Raw genomic sequence first — 15,186 nt, 5'->3', positions numbered from 1 at the left:
CAAGGCACCCATAGCTCGATGGATGACAGCAGCGATCCAGGAGTCATACAAGGTGAAACGTAAGGATCCGCCGCAGGGCATGAATATGATAAGAGCCAAGGCGACCCCAGTCACGTTCCAGCACCACGTGCCCTGGCAGGTGATCAGCAGGGCAGAAACATGGGCACCCTGTCAGCTTTTTACAAACACTACTGCTTGGATACCAGTGCCAAGGCAGATGCAGCATTCGGCCAAGTGGTGCTGCGTAATCCATTTGCCTAGAGGGTCAGGCTCTTCCCCCCCCCCCCCAGGGCAGTGTCAGTTGCAATCACCCATACAGGATGGAGGAAAGGGGACGGGATGTAGGAGTAATTAAGTGTTAATCATCAGAGTGACTAATCTACTCCTAGTTCATAGTCCCCTTTTCTCCATATGTCCCACTATCCATCCTCCTATAATAGGACCAGTGAGGTTAAGAGTAATACAGCCGATGTTTCAAAGGGGAATGAGGTGTGGCACTGGTGGGTGGGGTTAAAGGAGTTTGCGCACCAGTAAATTTAAAGGGGAAATGTCTTTTTTTGGTGGATGGAGGAAAGGGGACTATAGACTAGGAGTACGTTAGTCACTACGGTGAGTAACACTTAATTTCGTGTCTACCGGCAATAAAGCTAAATGTCTGCATAACTTTGTGCAGGGATGCACATGTGCTTTATGTTTAGTGCATCTATCTCATGGTGTCAGTTTTGACGTCATCATTGTCCTTTTGAGGTTGCAGTCAGTCAACTTGTTCGATTGATAGCAGCTGTATCTCTTCAATACTGTCATCCAGGTTTGGTCTAAGCGGTTGTCTTAGTGAGAAGCGCTTCTCATACCTGCGATACATCACTGATGGGGAGGAAGGGCCCAAAAGTGATGTACATCTCGCATTTCTCGGTCACGGGCTGAGAGCGGGATGGGTGCAATGAGCCACGTTTGGGTCTCCCTCTTCCATCCACGCCTCTGGTTGACGAGTTGACCACACTTCCTTAACCACCTTCTCTATTCACGTGCAACCTTGGGATGCATACTTTCTCCACTCCTCCCAGATGTATCTCACTTTCTTGTCTAAGCTCCAGGTCATATAGCAGCCATCTCCATCGCGTTTGCACCACACCCATCTTCCCCAATAGTTGCCCACATCTGGGGGAAAGGAGAACCTTGTACCTGATATAAACAGAGGAAACTGCTTTAGGTGTGATTGCAACACATCGCAAAAATGTGTCTCCATCTGTTTTCGTCTCTGTCCAATAATATTTTCATCCCTATTGTTTTTTCGATATTCTTTTTGCTTTGCGCTATAGCTACTCTAACACAGAAGACACATAATATTATTACTAAGGATGCTATCGGCACCTTAAGTCAACTAGCCATCCATGTCATCCAATCTTCATCTTCTATTGGGTTTATCATTGCCTCCATGTTAGCATGTTGGTCTGATAATTGCATGATCGCCTCTGTGAGTGTCCCATTCTCCCCGTCGTGGGAAGGCACGCATGTGCAGCAAGAAGGCCTGATCCTGGTGCAAACGCCTCCTTCCATAGCTCTGAGGAGATCCAGAATGTATCTGTTATGTAAGGTCATCAGCCTGAAAGCTCTCAACTCTTCTTTGATTGCTTTGTACCCCTTGATGGTCTAGTTTGCCTGCAACAATTCCCATCTGGTGATCTGGAGCCGTTTGCTGTTCACGTTGGCCTGAACTCCTGGAATAACTGGCGGAAAGAACATCTCTGTTCTGTAAACAATCTGTGTTCTGGTGCTATCACGTCTAATGCATCCTCCATCCTTGAAGACAGTTTCCTCGCTCTACTCTCGTCAGCTCCACAGATCTTATCTTCCTTTGGTGTGTGTTCATTATGGGGACTCCATCTACCTGTATGTCTTGTCGAGGCACTACCAGCGCTGATGTGTTCAGTTGCACCAGAGCGCATATCCCTCCCCAGTTTGACGGTAGTTGCATGTATGACTTGGACCCGCAGGCCCAGTAGTGATCCATTAGTATTGCGTTACCGACCTTCATGCCTGGTATCTTCAATATTCGCTTGCATCCTCTATTTTCGCCAACCCTTACTGGACCGTCATTCTGGAAGCATTCTCGAGTGGTATGATTGGCATAGGACCTGTTAGTTAAGCAAAGAAGTATCGATGGTTGACACAAATGTAAAGAATAACACAACTCTTTGTAGACGAAAAGCTATTCTTGTTATCCAAAGCCTAAATTAGTAGGCAATTCCCGCACACCACGGATTTTCATACATGTGTAAATCAATACATACAATCGAAATTGGTCCCACATTCACAAAGACAGTTTGTGAATGGCCTGTGCTTGCCCAGATCTCATTACAAAAAAAGCAACATACAATGACAAAGAACAACACTCAATAAAAATCTGGTTCTTATTGTCTACAGACTCACAATGGATAGATACTTAAACAACCGGGTAATATATACAGTTGTACGTCCACCACATAAATACAATAAAAGAAGACATTTTCAATTCTTGTATTCAGAAACAACAGTTAATGTTTGTCTTCAATGCTGCGCTCTAAGAACCCTGTGCTAGTTTCAACCTTGTCCCTAATGGGGACTGGCTTTAATCGGGATTGGAAATAAGATTTTCAGTTTGGCCCATGACTAGTGTCCTTATAGACCAAAGGAACTCCTAGTACCCCTAGGACAAAAACACACAAGAAAAATCAGTGTATTAGGGGAATAATTAATCAATATATTGGCATCAACCTAAACAATTCAAGGGATACTCACTGTTCCAGGGCTGTCCAAGATGAATTGTGCCTCGTTAGTGATTGGATGTACCTTAAACAAACCCCATGTAATAAAATGAGTATTGCGTGTAAAAAAAAACAGAAAAATCTCTCAAACCAGAATAGTATTAAATTCAGTGTGCCAGGGAGGGCTGCACTTAGTGTACAGGGTAGAAGAACCTTCGTCCAGGAAGTGTAGGGCAAAGGGCATGCCTCTGGACCATCATGTGGCACCTGACTACTAGTCTGTGGAGACATAATGGAATGGAGCATGTCAGCATTGTGGGGGAATGCTCTAAATGCTTGGGTTCAAGAAAACTCTTAATGTCCTCGCTTGGCTAATAGCGAGGGATAATTAATATGTCCTGTCACACCCAGAGCTGTTGGATCAGTGGGATGGCATGTGCGCGGGGGAGAAAGGAGCGCTCGAGTGCTGCAACCCCCTCTGTAGCATTGCCGCGTTCACGTCTGTACTGTGGAAAAGAACCAACAGGCATCAGCAGTCACTAAGTAACATGCTGATGCCATCCTACGTGCTGTGAAAAAGGGCGAAGGTTTGAGAAATGCCTAGGTGTTTCTTAGCAACCTGTGCTGACCGAGCTAGAACTTTGCCAATGGAGACTAAAACAAGTCTCCGTTTACACCATGGTGGATGGCGGATTTACCGCCCCATTCCAAGGTGAGTGGGGCGGTAAATCCCCATTTCCCATTTTCCCTTCCCCATTCCCATTTTTGCCCCATAGGGCATAATGGGAGTGGGGAAGGCGCTAATTACGCCGCCGTAAATTACGGCGGCGTAATTAGCACCATGGCAGGTTAGCGCCATGGATTTTAACGCCTGCTAAAAGCAGGCGTTAAAATCAGAATCAGGCGTTAAGGGTTAACGGTGGCGTTAAACCTTAACGCCTGAGTTGTAATGAGGCCCATAGTATCTTATTGCACGATCAGCTGTATTAGCTACAAGTAGTATGAGACCATTCACGCTCATGTATTCCGCCTTAATGTGCATGGTTCAAGATTCATCATTTGTCTTATCTCAACATTTGCGACAGTATAAAGAGTTTCAAGTTCTTTTGTCATTTTTAATAGACGGCCCTATCTTTCTGTTTTTTAACAATTCCTTCCAAATATTAAAATGTGATTACTTTATGCCCCGAATTCAGGCAATACCGCCAAAATGAATCTGACTTAATGCTGTTAAGATTAGAAACAAAGGCCCCCAACCTGCTGACATATAGTGGGCCATGTTCCCTGCACTCCATAAGGACGTGTTGAACCGTCTCCAAATGGTTCACAAGCCCAATGGAACGACAAAACCTCGCCTCCTTTGGAATTTCTTGCTCCGGATCGAGGACTGCCAATGTGGGCAATTTGCTGATCCTCTGGAGGAGCAAAAATCTGCGCAACTCGGGGGAGGGGCACAATAACAAGAATCCCTGGGGAGCTTTATAGCTATGGACAAGTTGTTCCATAATACTATGATAGCTAGTTAGAGTTGCTAGGTGTACAAAGTTCTTACACCAGTCCGATTGCTCGATTTTTCAGGATATGTTCCTGGTTACAGCATTCAGGTTTCCTTCCACCTGTGGCTTCCAGCCCACATTAATAAAATCCCCATATACCAGAACAGATAGTGTTTCAGGTTTGGACGAGGGTGGTTGTTTGCTTAATAGATTCAACAAAGGGCATATTGGTAACTTACAGGACTTTAGGTATAATAGACATCTCTTTTTGATTACCATTGAAGAGAGAGAGAGGTAAGACCCAGCTCTAGGCATACAATTTCAATTGGACCACTGGGCCCAAGCCCTAGCATTTTCTGCCAATAGCTGCCCTCCAGTGCTTTCAGCCAAAGAGCAGTGCACTACAGAAACATTGTTGATAGTGGGTCAGGATGCCTTTGAGGCTAAAGCCTGACGCTGCTCGTACACAGCGTGATATATTTAATTTAGAAATAGCCTTGCGCTTTCTTACTTCTTTCAATTCTGCGTAATCAGTCTTAGTGGTGAATTCCACTCCCAGGTACTTGTAGCTGTGCACTCACTCAATAACTTTCCCCTCAATAACCAGTGTGGGGATCGTCACAGGTTTATATGAGGAATGCATTAACTTAGTCTTATCAAAGTTCACCACAAAACCGTGTTCCAGGGCATATTCTTGTAGTACTCCCATAGCTGTTTTCAACCCTGCGATGGTGGGATTGAAGACCATAAGGTAATTGACGTAGGATAGACAGACACTGACCCCCATTATCTTGGGTGGCAGGGGTGTAGGCAGCGATGAGGGCATTAGGGAGCTCTGACAGGTATATGTTAAAGAGCACAGGGGCAAGGGCACAGCCCTGTTTGACTCCACAGTGGGTGCTGATCGGGGGCCGATATCAGGCCCTTATCAAGTCTGACTTGGACAGTGGTATTCTCATGGAGGCTCATACTGGCATATAGAAGATCTCTTGGGCAATCCAGCCTCTTTATTTTTGTCCTAGGTTTACCCCCTATTGACATTGTCCAAGGCAGCCTTAAAGTCAATTATCACCACATAGAGACCCAGTTGGCCTTTGGATTTAGCCGCCTTGGTCAGGGCATCTAACTGCCATAGACATTGGCTAGTACCTGAACCTGACCGGCATCACATTTGGAAATGACTGAGTAAACCGTTATATTTCACCCAGGATACTAATCTATCCAACAGCAGTGACACAAAGATTTTGCCAGTAACATCTAACATAGCTAATAACCAGAAGTTCTCATGGCTTGTTCTGGGAGCCTTGTTATGAATTGGGACCAAGATTGAACTACATCATGATACAGGGCTCTGACCTTCCTGACTCACTTTGTTAAATAAGCAATACAATATTTCCCCCCATAAGATAGCATTCTTTTTTAGTAGGACGTTCGGAAGTATGTTAGGGCCAGGGGCTCTAGAATGCTTCAAGGAAGTGACTTTTAACCCAATTTCCTTTAGAGAGAAGTTGATGGCGAATTTCTCCCTTGCACAAGGATTGGATTTGTGTAGGTGGTTGTAGGGTCATGAACATTTTTTCTAATGTAGTCAGTCCACACATTTTCCCCGATAACACAGATCCCCTAAAAGGGTGAGTTGGAATTAAAGCCTCTCAGCAATTTCCAAAATGTACACAATGCCACTTTGTACGCAATTAAGGCCAAGTATGTCCACTGTGCAGTTCTACCTGAGGTTAACCAATCCTTTACCCATCTACGGTATCTATTTTTGGCTTTCTTCATTGCGACCATGGCTTCAAAAGGGGAAAAGTTTTGTTTCCTGATAATATTTAATTCACGTTTAATTGATTTTTTTCGTAATCGCGTATTGCTCTATCAAAGTAATATTCCTTATTACTCAGCATAGAAAAATTGCTTTTATAAACAGCTAATGATAGTGTGGGTGGGCTTAATCTTCCCTTCAATTCCATCGGCTGTTAAATCCATTAGAGAGGAGAGCCAACTTTTGTTATGGAAACAGAAATAGTTTCCTGCTTTCTCAATGCTCTTCTCTGTTCAACGGATTCTGCTGCCGGCGGGGTTTATTTCCAAATCCCCAACTGGCCCTTGATGCTGAAGGTTAGGGTTCACTGCTATGTGTAGGGTAAGAATGGTTTGATCACAAAAATGTGTGTGGATGATATCCAGCTTTCTACTTGAGGGATTGCCAGCTGATTACAGAACACATAGTCTAGGGTAGAGGACTTCATCTCAACCCTCCAGGTACTGTTGCCTGGGATATCCCCCTTAAATCTTCCTTTCAGAAGATACCAATCATACATAGTCAACCCAGGATTTGCCTTTATGGTTACCTTTAGCCACAGAATTGGCAACAGACTTGTTTTTAACATTATCCATTTAATTAATTTCATAATGAGTTTCATCATGCATTCAGATCACCCACAACAAATATTTGTGTGGGTTCTTCCGAGCACTGGAAATCACTGATAATATCAAGAACCAAGTCGATTATGTCATCAGTGGCTGTGAGCCTGGAAGTGGGGGATCATAAACATTGATGACATTAATAGCACCCGCCTCATCATTTCCTCTGACATAGACAGCCAATACATGGGGACAGTCAGATGTTGCCTGTATTCTTGTGGCCTTCAGATGGTTCCACACTCCCAAGGTAACACCTCCATAGGGATGGCCTTGAGGACTTTTCTTTGCCAGCACTTGGAAAATTTGGAAGCCATCGACCAAGAGTTCGGATAGTCGTCATACTTCCTGTAACAGGAAAATGTCCTTCATTGTCAAACCATCGATAGACCCCCACACTCGAGAAGATGGACTAACCCTCTGTTGTTCCAAGTGCTTATGGCCATTTCCCAGCTGTTACACCATTACTGCTATTTAATACTAGCCAATTGAGAATACCCAAAATTTTAGATTGAAGGGAAGAGCTGGTATTAGACATGTTTCCAGTGTTGATTTTTTTCTTTGAGGGTTCAAATATCAGGCTGTTATGTTGGTTCGATGACAATGACCTCCTGAGCCACATCTAACTCATAGCCCAGAGCTGCATGGCAGCCACTGTAAGATCGAATCGGTTGTGCGGTTTCATCTGTGGCACAATAGATTTTACTAAATTGGAACTTAATTGGCTCAACAAAGTCGCAGTCCTTGGTGTCAAGGATCCCGAGCTGAAGAATTTTGCACGTCAAGGAAAGGAAATCAGCTCTGTTAATGTGTGGATGGAGTTTAGGGCTACCAGGAGCTTTTTTTCCCAATAGTGATGAAACGTGGGAGGTTATTAGATACTGGTTCCAAGGTGTTATCAGAAACCATGTCCACATTATTTCCAAGATTTGCTGAAAGAACCATAGCATTGACTGGAAATTTGGAGCTTTGAGTTTTTACATTATTCAGTGAGGTAGTAAGAACACGCTTTGTTCATTGTCATTCAGCACCCAGCTTGTAAGTGTACCTGCGGGTCCAGAGGCTTTCTTGTTTTTTCTGACACTTCTTTTTTTGTTATTTTTTTTGTTAGAGGGGCAGTCTTAGAAGTCTCCTGTGGAATGTCATCTGGTTGGACTTGTGTTGGCTCCCGGTTGATTATTGCAGCCTTGCAGGTTAAGTCGCTTCCTTCTACGTTGTTTGCGGGTCAGAAAGTCGAGGATTCACTAGGGAGTTTGGCCATCTCCTCTCCCTCAATCATAATAGGATCAGCATTGGGTGCAATACTTGTTTCACTCATTGAAACGTATAGTGGGCCCGGTTTTCAGTGGTAAACGGTATTACTGCAGCAATCAGTTCGTCCACGGCCCTATCATCCTCAGCTGCACTGCGGCTAGTCAGTACAGAAACCTCCCACAAGATCTTCCCGCACAGCTTCAATAGCACTTTCATGGCATACTGCAATATGGAGATTTGAGCGTGAGAGCCGTACATTGGTGATCCAAATTGGCACCGGAGAGTCCATTAGAGGGCCCCTCATCAGTTGGACACATATTAGGTGACACAGAGAGTCTTTGTCCCCTAATGCTACTAACTCTGGGATCTCCAGTGTAGCCAGATTACCCTCCACCCCATTTGTATGGCCTTGTTGCTCCCTAAATCCCGAGATCCGATGATGTTTTTGTTCGTTAGGAGCAAGAGAGTCCTCTCTTACACAAGGCCAGAAGAGAATGGTTAATGTCCATCACAGAGAATAAGAAATCAAAGTGGGAGAAGTTACTTGTTCTACTGGGTAAATCTTCATTAGTTAGTGACTGGGGGAGGGTGGTACAGTCAATGTTGATAAAGTAGGATTACATTTTGGATCAGACAAAATATAAGAGTCAATAGTGCCAGTAATACCTTCTTTATTCAATTTTCCTCTAGGTGAGCTGGTTGCACGTGCTTTGGAGGTATTTGCATTTGATCCTTTTGCTCGATTTCGAGCACCAGAGTCTACCAGATCTGAATGCAAGATTTTGCACACATCCCATCATTGAAACACCTCTCTGTACTGAAGGCATCGGGGTGTGAGTATGGACCAGCTTCGATCCAGCGAGAAAAAGGGCATACTACTACGATCATATAATCTATACTCTTGGCACACTTGAATCATGTCCACATAATCTATGTGGACATGTTGGAAGGGCCCATTTGGATGCAGTATTGCTCTTCGCACTACATGTGACCCACGTTACATTTTACACACTATGCAAGTGTCCATAAAAGTGGTATTATATACTGCCAGGTTGGGCCAGAGCCAATCTTCCCCAATATGTGCAGCAAGAACATCCATACTAAGGTGAGTAGGGTAGTGCAACGGTGTGAGTGAAATCTGCAACGATGCTGCGAGAATCGCTAGCTTTCCTTTGCATTCCAGAACAGTGCATCTGTAGGGGATATTGAACAAACTATCCTCATCCACAACTCCTTCTCTTCTATTGGTGCTTGCCCCTGAAACGCTACTATCTGGTTAATGAACTATACCCCTCTTGTAATATCATGTTAAGTGCGCACATGTGTGTTAGGTGGGGTGTCAAACTCATTTATTTCTGTAAAGTATGCTGCTTGCTTTGCTCCTGTGTCTGTGACTTTGTTGCTGAGGTAGATTGTGTCTTCTCCCCCCTCGTGTGTGCTTGGCACTTCACGACAGCTATGGCTGATGAGTTGGAGTACTTCTATGAGTCCGGCTAATAGGGGTGTGTGCTGCACCAGTGTGCTGTCAGCACATCGATAGCCCCTCCTTTTCCAACGTGACAGTCCTGCATGTACCGTTGACATCAAGTAGGCGGATTCGGAGTGCACAGTGATCTACTCGTCCTCATGCACTTCTAATGCCATTATAAGAACTACTAGTTCTGTCCCACTCCGTTTTATTTTGACTACTGCTGTACCAGTATGTCTCTCCCCTGTCGTCTGGTCTGTAGTTAAAAACCCATCAATAAAGGGCACCCCCCCCCTCCCCTCCTTTGATGGCATTCTCTCCTGCTCTGGGGATGTCGGCATGGTGTTCTGTGTATGTGGTACAGGCGTGTACATAGTCTCCCTCCTCTACTGGTTCTTCTATGAATGTCGCTGGGTTTACATTTCTGCATCTCACTACTTTTATCGCCCGATTCGAGATAATTACCTCATATCCCCACACTCTGTGTGTGGTCAGTGTGCTCTTGGGCTATTCAAGGATAGCAAAAAGGGCATGCTCCACGTACAACAGCCCATTGTGACATTTGCCGATTTCTCTACTGCAAATGCAGAAGAAGCCAATGCTTGTTCACAACGGTAGTGGCATCTCATTATTGGGTCTAAATGCCCACTATACTAAGCTATTGGTTTGTACCCTGAGGTTGTTTTCTGTGTGAGCATCGCCGTAATCACTACTTCGTTGGAGTGGGAAAACAAGTAGAACTCTTCACTGTAGTTGGGAATCCATAAAACTGGGGCTGTTCATATTGCCCCTTTTAGTTGCTCAAATGCTTCAGTCATCTCCTGTGGCCATGTCAGGTTACTGTCCCCCCTCTGAGTCTCTCAGAGCCCACTTAAAAGGCGTCTTGTGTATGTGCTATAATCGAACACCCATGCCCTGCAATAGGTTGAGACCTAGGAAATTCTGCATTTCCTTTAGTCTGTGGTGGCGGCTTTCTAAAGATTGCCTCAGCCCTTTCTGGGGTTACCTTCCTGTGATATTAACTGTCCAATGTACAAAACTCTGCTTTGGCAATATTGCAGTTTTGCACTGTCCACCTTGTAATCCTTCTCTGCTAACAATGTCAGCAACTGTACTGAGTCCTTCTGGCACTGTTCTTCTGACCTGGTACAAACCAAGTTGTCATCCACGTACTGAATGACTGTGCTGTCCAAATGTATGTTCCATAGGTCCATTTGAAGGACCCCATTACATATAGAGGTTGGGAGACCACCAGGGGGTGCGGGAAACATGGCCACTTAGAACTCAGCTTCTGCACCCTCCAGCACAAAGGAGATGAGAAAGAGCAGCCCCAGCTGACCTGCATACCGACAAGTGGTGGGAAGTAGTGGCCGAAGGGGATACGAGTCCCAAAGAGAAACGAAGCAGACCGCATTGGAGCCGGAGCATTGACTCGCTGATGAGCCCAGTAGAGGTGGCAGCAGCGAGGCATCAATGCAGCTTTGGGCGCTTGACGGCCCTGGTCTCTGGAAGAAGCTGGAGCACCTACGAAGCATGGTGTGAGCCACCAGAGACCCAAACCAACCTGAGGGACGGCGAGACCCATGGTGAGGATAGGCAGCGGTGAGGCAACATGCAAGGAGGACAACACAGCAAGAGAGCGGGCCTGGGCTTGACGAGAAGCACAGGAATGCGGACCTGGAGGCTGCGGCACAGGGAGGTGTGGCTACAGCAGAGAGGAGTAGTCTGCGGCGGGTGATAGAGGTGGGAAGGCAGGGGGAGCTCCGCAGGCAGCTGATTGCTAGAACTAGCCCCCTGCAGAAAGGAGGCAGCAGGAGTAAGGTCGAAGCAGCTGGGGGGGGAACAAAACGGCGCCCCGTCCATAAATAAATGACCTCTCTCTCTCGTTCCTTCCCCTGTCGCAACCCCTGCATCGTGTGTAGCCCTTTTCCGGCTACCCCAACAACACAGAGGTCCGGGCACCACAGACGTGGTCAGCAGTGGTACAGTAGACCAAAAAAGCACAGGGATTACCATAGGGCTTCAGTTGCTGAGGTATGTGAACACAGCCGAACACCAGGGAAAATAGCGTTCCTGATGCCTGGAGATTCCTGCAGGCTCTGGGGATGCCAGGGGGGGGAAGGATTGGCTGGGATGGACCCCCCTCGGTGACCCATGCCCCTTCAGGAGCGGGAGCGCTGTGAAGCAGAGCGTGTGACTAGACCTGTGGTCATGACTGGGGCACCAGAAACTGGCCCCCTCACGTAACGCCCTTGCACCCCACGAATTGCCTGCCTGGGAACCAGCATCAGGGGAAGTCCCCAATCGGGCAGTGCCTGCTCAGACCTGCCCTGTGCACTAGTTGCCGGCCCACATACCGACTGCCCAGTGCTCAGTCCACACACCTATGCTACAGGACGGAGCCCTGCAGCGGCCATACTGAGAAACTTTGGAAGTAACAGGACTAATGAGAAAAGCACACCCTGCTGATGGGAAGGGAAGGGTGAGGCATCCAAAGGCATAGCAGCAAGAAAGGCAAGTGACAGAGCCTATACCCCACTTTGTCACTGGCACCGGACCCCCTGACGCCCCACCAACGCCAGAAGAGAAGAGCAAAGAACACGCTCCCCGATGCTACAACGGCATAGACTAAAGGGGTGGGGAAAAAGAGGCGAAGAGGAGGCAGCCTTTCGACCAGATAGCTGTCATGATCCCTAGTCTTACCACTAGCCGAACATCAACACATAGTGTAGGCAGAGCATATACACTAAGGGTTGCTGGCTGGCGCAAACTGCAGTTCACAAACACTGGTAATTGCCACTACCAAAATGGTCCACAAAGCGGGATCCCATACAGGAACCAAGATGGCGCTTGGCAATCCTCATCAGAAGTTTCCTTGGTGGTCTAGTGGAGCTAGGTGCAGCCCAGGGCTATATAAACTCTGCCCTGGGTCACACCTAGCGCTTAGCGTTTTTTCCGGCTGACAGAGCAGGCAGCGTAACGCTTGCCACCCCGTTCCATGTGCAGTCCTGCACACGGCCTGTCTATTACTATTACTACCCGGCTTTGAAGTCCTGAAAGCACCCAGAGCAGCTGTTTAACCTGTGAATCATCCTGAGCAGGCTGCTATTCCCATACTCGCCTCGTGGCAACCGCTGCAGCCTCTGAACTTGTCCTCTGGCACCTGCGAAGAAGGAAATACAGTAAGCGGTCATCTCCTGCATTCGCAACACCCGCTAAGCTCTGCTTACCTGATTAGGCGTTCCACGGGTCTCGCTTTCCTCATTCTGGATCCGGAATCTCTCCTCGCAACAACCTTCAGCTGACATCTTTATCGGCATAATCCATGCAACAGCACTCACCTGACAACACCTCGCCGGACCTGCAAAGGATAAAGGAGACATTGATCTAAGAGCGAACTGTGCGTACTGCACAGTAAAAACTCAAACATTTGGAGTTCATCAGTAGCACTGCAAAGGACACTTTAAGAGTGAAAAGGCCAGCAAGAACATATATAGGACGCACAAAAGACACTTGAAAGGAATACTTAAAGGACATACAACGTGCAAGCAGGAAACTTACCTTCTCCAGCATGGGGTCTGGCATGGATTCATATGCTCATGAATATTCCCCGTTATCAGGCTGGGAATCCTCAGTAAAGAAAAAATCAGTTTCAGTTTAGTTTCTGAACTGTCTTTCTACTAGTAACCAATCACTGGTCTCTGGGTCATACTGCCCCCAGCCAATGAGTGCCCTCTACCTAAGCCCATCCTCTGGCAGCCATCTTCAGATTTTTACCGCATGTTCAAGTGTTGGGAGTCCTTGTGCTTAGCTCTCGAGCTTTTACTGCGTATTGCATTTTTTCAAAGAGTTTACTCTTATTTTATCGGTCAGTTCGAGCCTCAAGTTCCACCGATTCTTCTTCCGATTAACGGGGACCCGTTTTGTAAATTTCTACACCCCTCAACAGCGAATTTTCGTCGAATTCCACTTCTTGGAGGATTCCGGAAGATATGATATGATATGGTATTTGTAACGCGCCTATACACAGGTGTTTCAAGGCGCGACGAGGCAGGGAGGGGAGGAACAAGGGGAGACAAAAACAAACGATCCTACTAGGCCAGGTGTCATTCAGATCGCGCAAGTGCAGGGGTGGGGGAGGGGGGAAAAGTGCAAGGGGAAGGGGAGGGGGGGAAGTGCAGTAAAGGTAAGTGGCGTAAGTAATAAATAAAAAGGGCCAGCTAGTGGCAAGTGCAAGGTAAGTGCAGAGCAAGTGCTGGGGAAGGGGGGGGGGCTGTAGGGATACAGAGACAGTCCCGTAGTGCAGAGGGGTTCCAGGGGATCAGTGACTGGGACAAGGACCGAAGGCAGTTTAGAGTGGTCAAGTTGCAGGATCAGTGCAGTTTAGTGAAGAATTTAATTAGCTGTTCAGCAGGGGAGAGGGAGAGAGAAAGCAGAAGCAAAGAGGAAGGTTTTTAGGTGCTTCCGGAACCGGAGGTGGTTCTCCTCAAGTTTCAGGGAGGCAGGAAGGCTGTTCCAGAGGGAGGCCCCTGCCGCGGAGAGAGATCTACCCCCAGCTCGTTGCTCAGAGAAGCGGCTGACCATGAGGGAGTTGGAGGCGGATGAGCGAAGGGCTCGGGGAGGAAGATATTTGGGAAGAGAGAGTTGAAGGTATTTAGGACCCAGGCCCCAGAAGGCCTTGTGGACAATGCAGAGGGTTTTGAACTTTATCCTCGCAGCCACTGGGAGCCAGTGTAGAGATTTCAGTCCTGGAGAGATACGGTCCCTGGGCTTGAGGCCAAGGACAAGTCTCGCAGTTCTGTTCTGGATGAGCTGCAGAGGGCGGAGAGTGGAGGCAGGCAGATTAAGATAGAGGCTGTTACAGTAATCCAGCTTCGAGAGAACCAGGGCTCGGGAGACAGTGAGCTTCTGGGGGAAGGAGAGGAAGGGAAGAATACCTCTGAGGAGGTGCAGCTGGTAGTGTGACCTCTTGGCGACGTCAGAAATATGAGGAGAGAAGGAGAGTGTGGAGTCGAAGATGACCCCAAGGTTTTTTGCCTTGCAGGTAGGAGCAGGGAGGGGGCCAAGGGAGGCAGGCCAGAGAGCTGCAGGGAAGGAGGGAGTGGGAGTACCGATGAGTAGAATCTCAGTCTTACTGGCATTAAGGCAGAGGTCATTGGCGGCACACCATTCTTGGATAGCAGACAGACAGTCAGAGATGAGGGAAGGAGAGGGGGAGGCTGAGGGTAGCCTGAAAATGAGCTGGGTATCGTCCGCATAGCACTGGAAATTAGGGCAGAGAGCGGCGATGCGGTGGGCAAGGAGAGCCAGATACTGGTTGAACAGCCAGGGAGAGAGATTAGATCCCTGGGGGACACCACAGGTGGAGAAAAAGATGTCGGAGAGGAAGGACCCCAGTTGGACCTGGGAGGGTCGATTTGAAAGGAAAGAGGTCAGCCACGCCAGAGCCTGACCAGTGATACCCAGGTTTTCCCGGAGACGGTTGAGCAGGATGGCATGGTTGACAGTGTCAAAGGCAGAGGAGAGATCGAGCAGAATGAGAACACACAGAGTGTTGGAATCGAGGTTCAGGAGCAGGTCTTCACGGATGTTCAGAAGAGCAGTTTCCGTGCTTCTGGCAGCTCTGAAGCCAGATTGATGGTCATGAAGACTACCGACAGATTCAGCATGGAGGTTAAGCTGGGAGATGGCCAGTTTCTCCAGGAGCTTGCCCAGGAAGGGAGTGATGGAGATAGAGCGATAGTTAGCCGGGCAGGAGGGGTCGGAAGAGGGTTTCTTGAGAAGAGGGTGCACAAGGGAGTGC

Source organism: Ambystoma mexicanum, chromosome 6p (assembly GCF_040938575.1).
Source record: "Ambystoma mexicanum isolate Mex_15411 chromosome 6p, UKY_AmexF1_1, whole genome shotgun sequence".
NCBI classification, from domain to species: Eukaryota; Metazoa; Chordata; class Amphibia; order Caudata; family Ambystomatidae; genus Ambystoma; species Ambystoma mexicanum.
Note: the sequence above shows the minus strand (reverse complement) of the source record.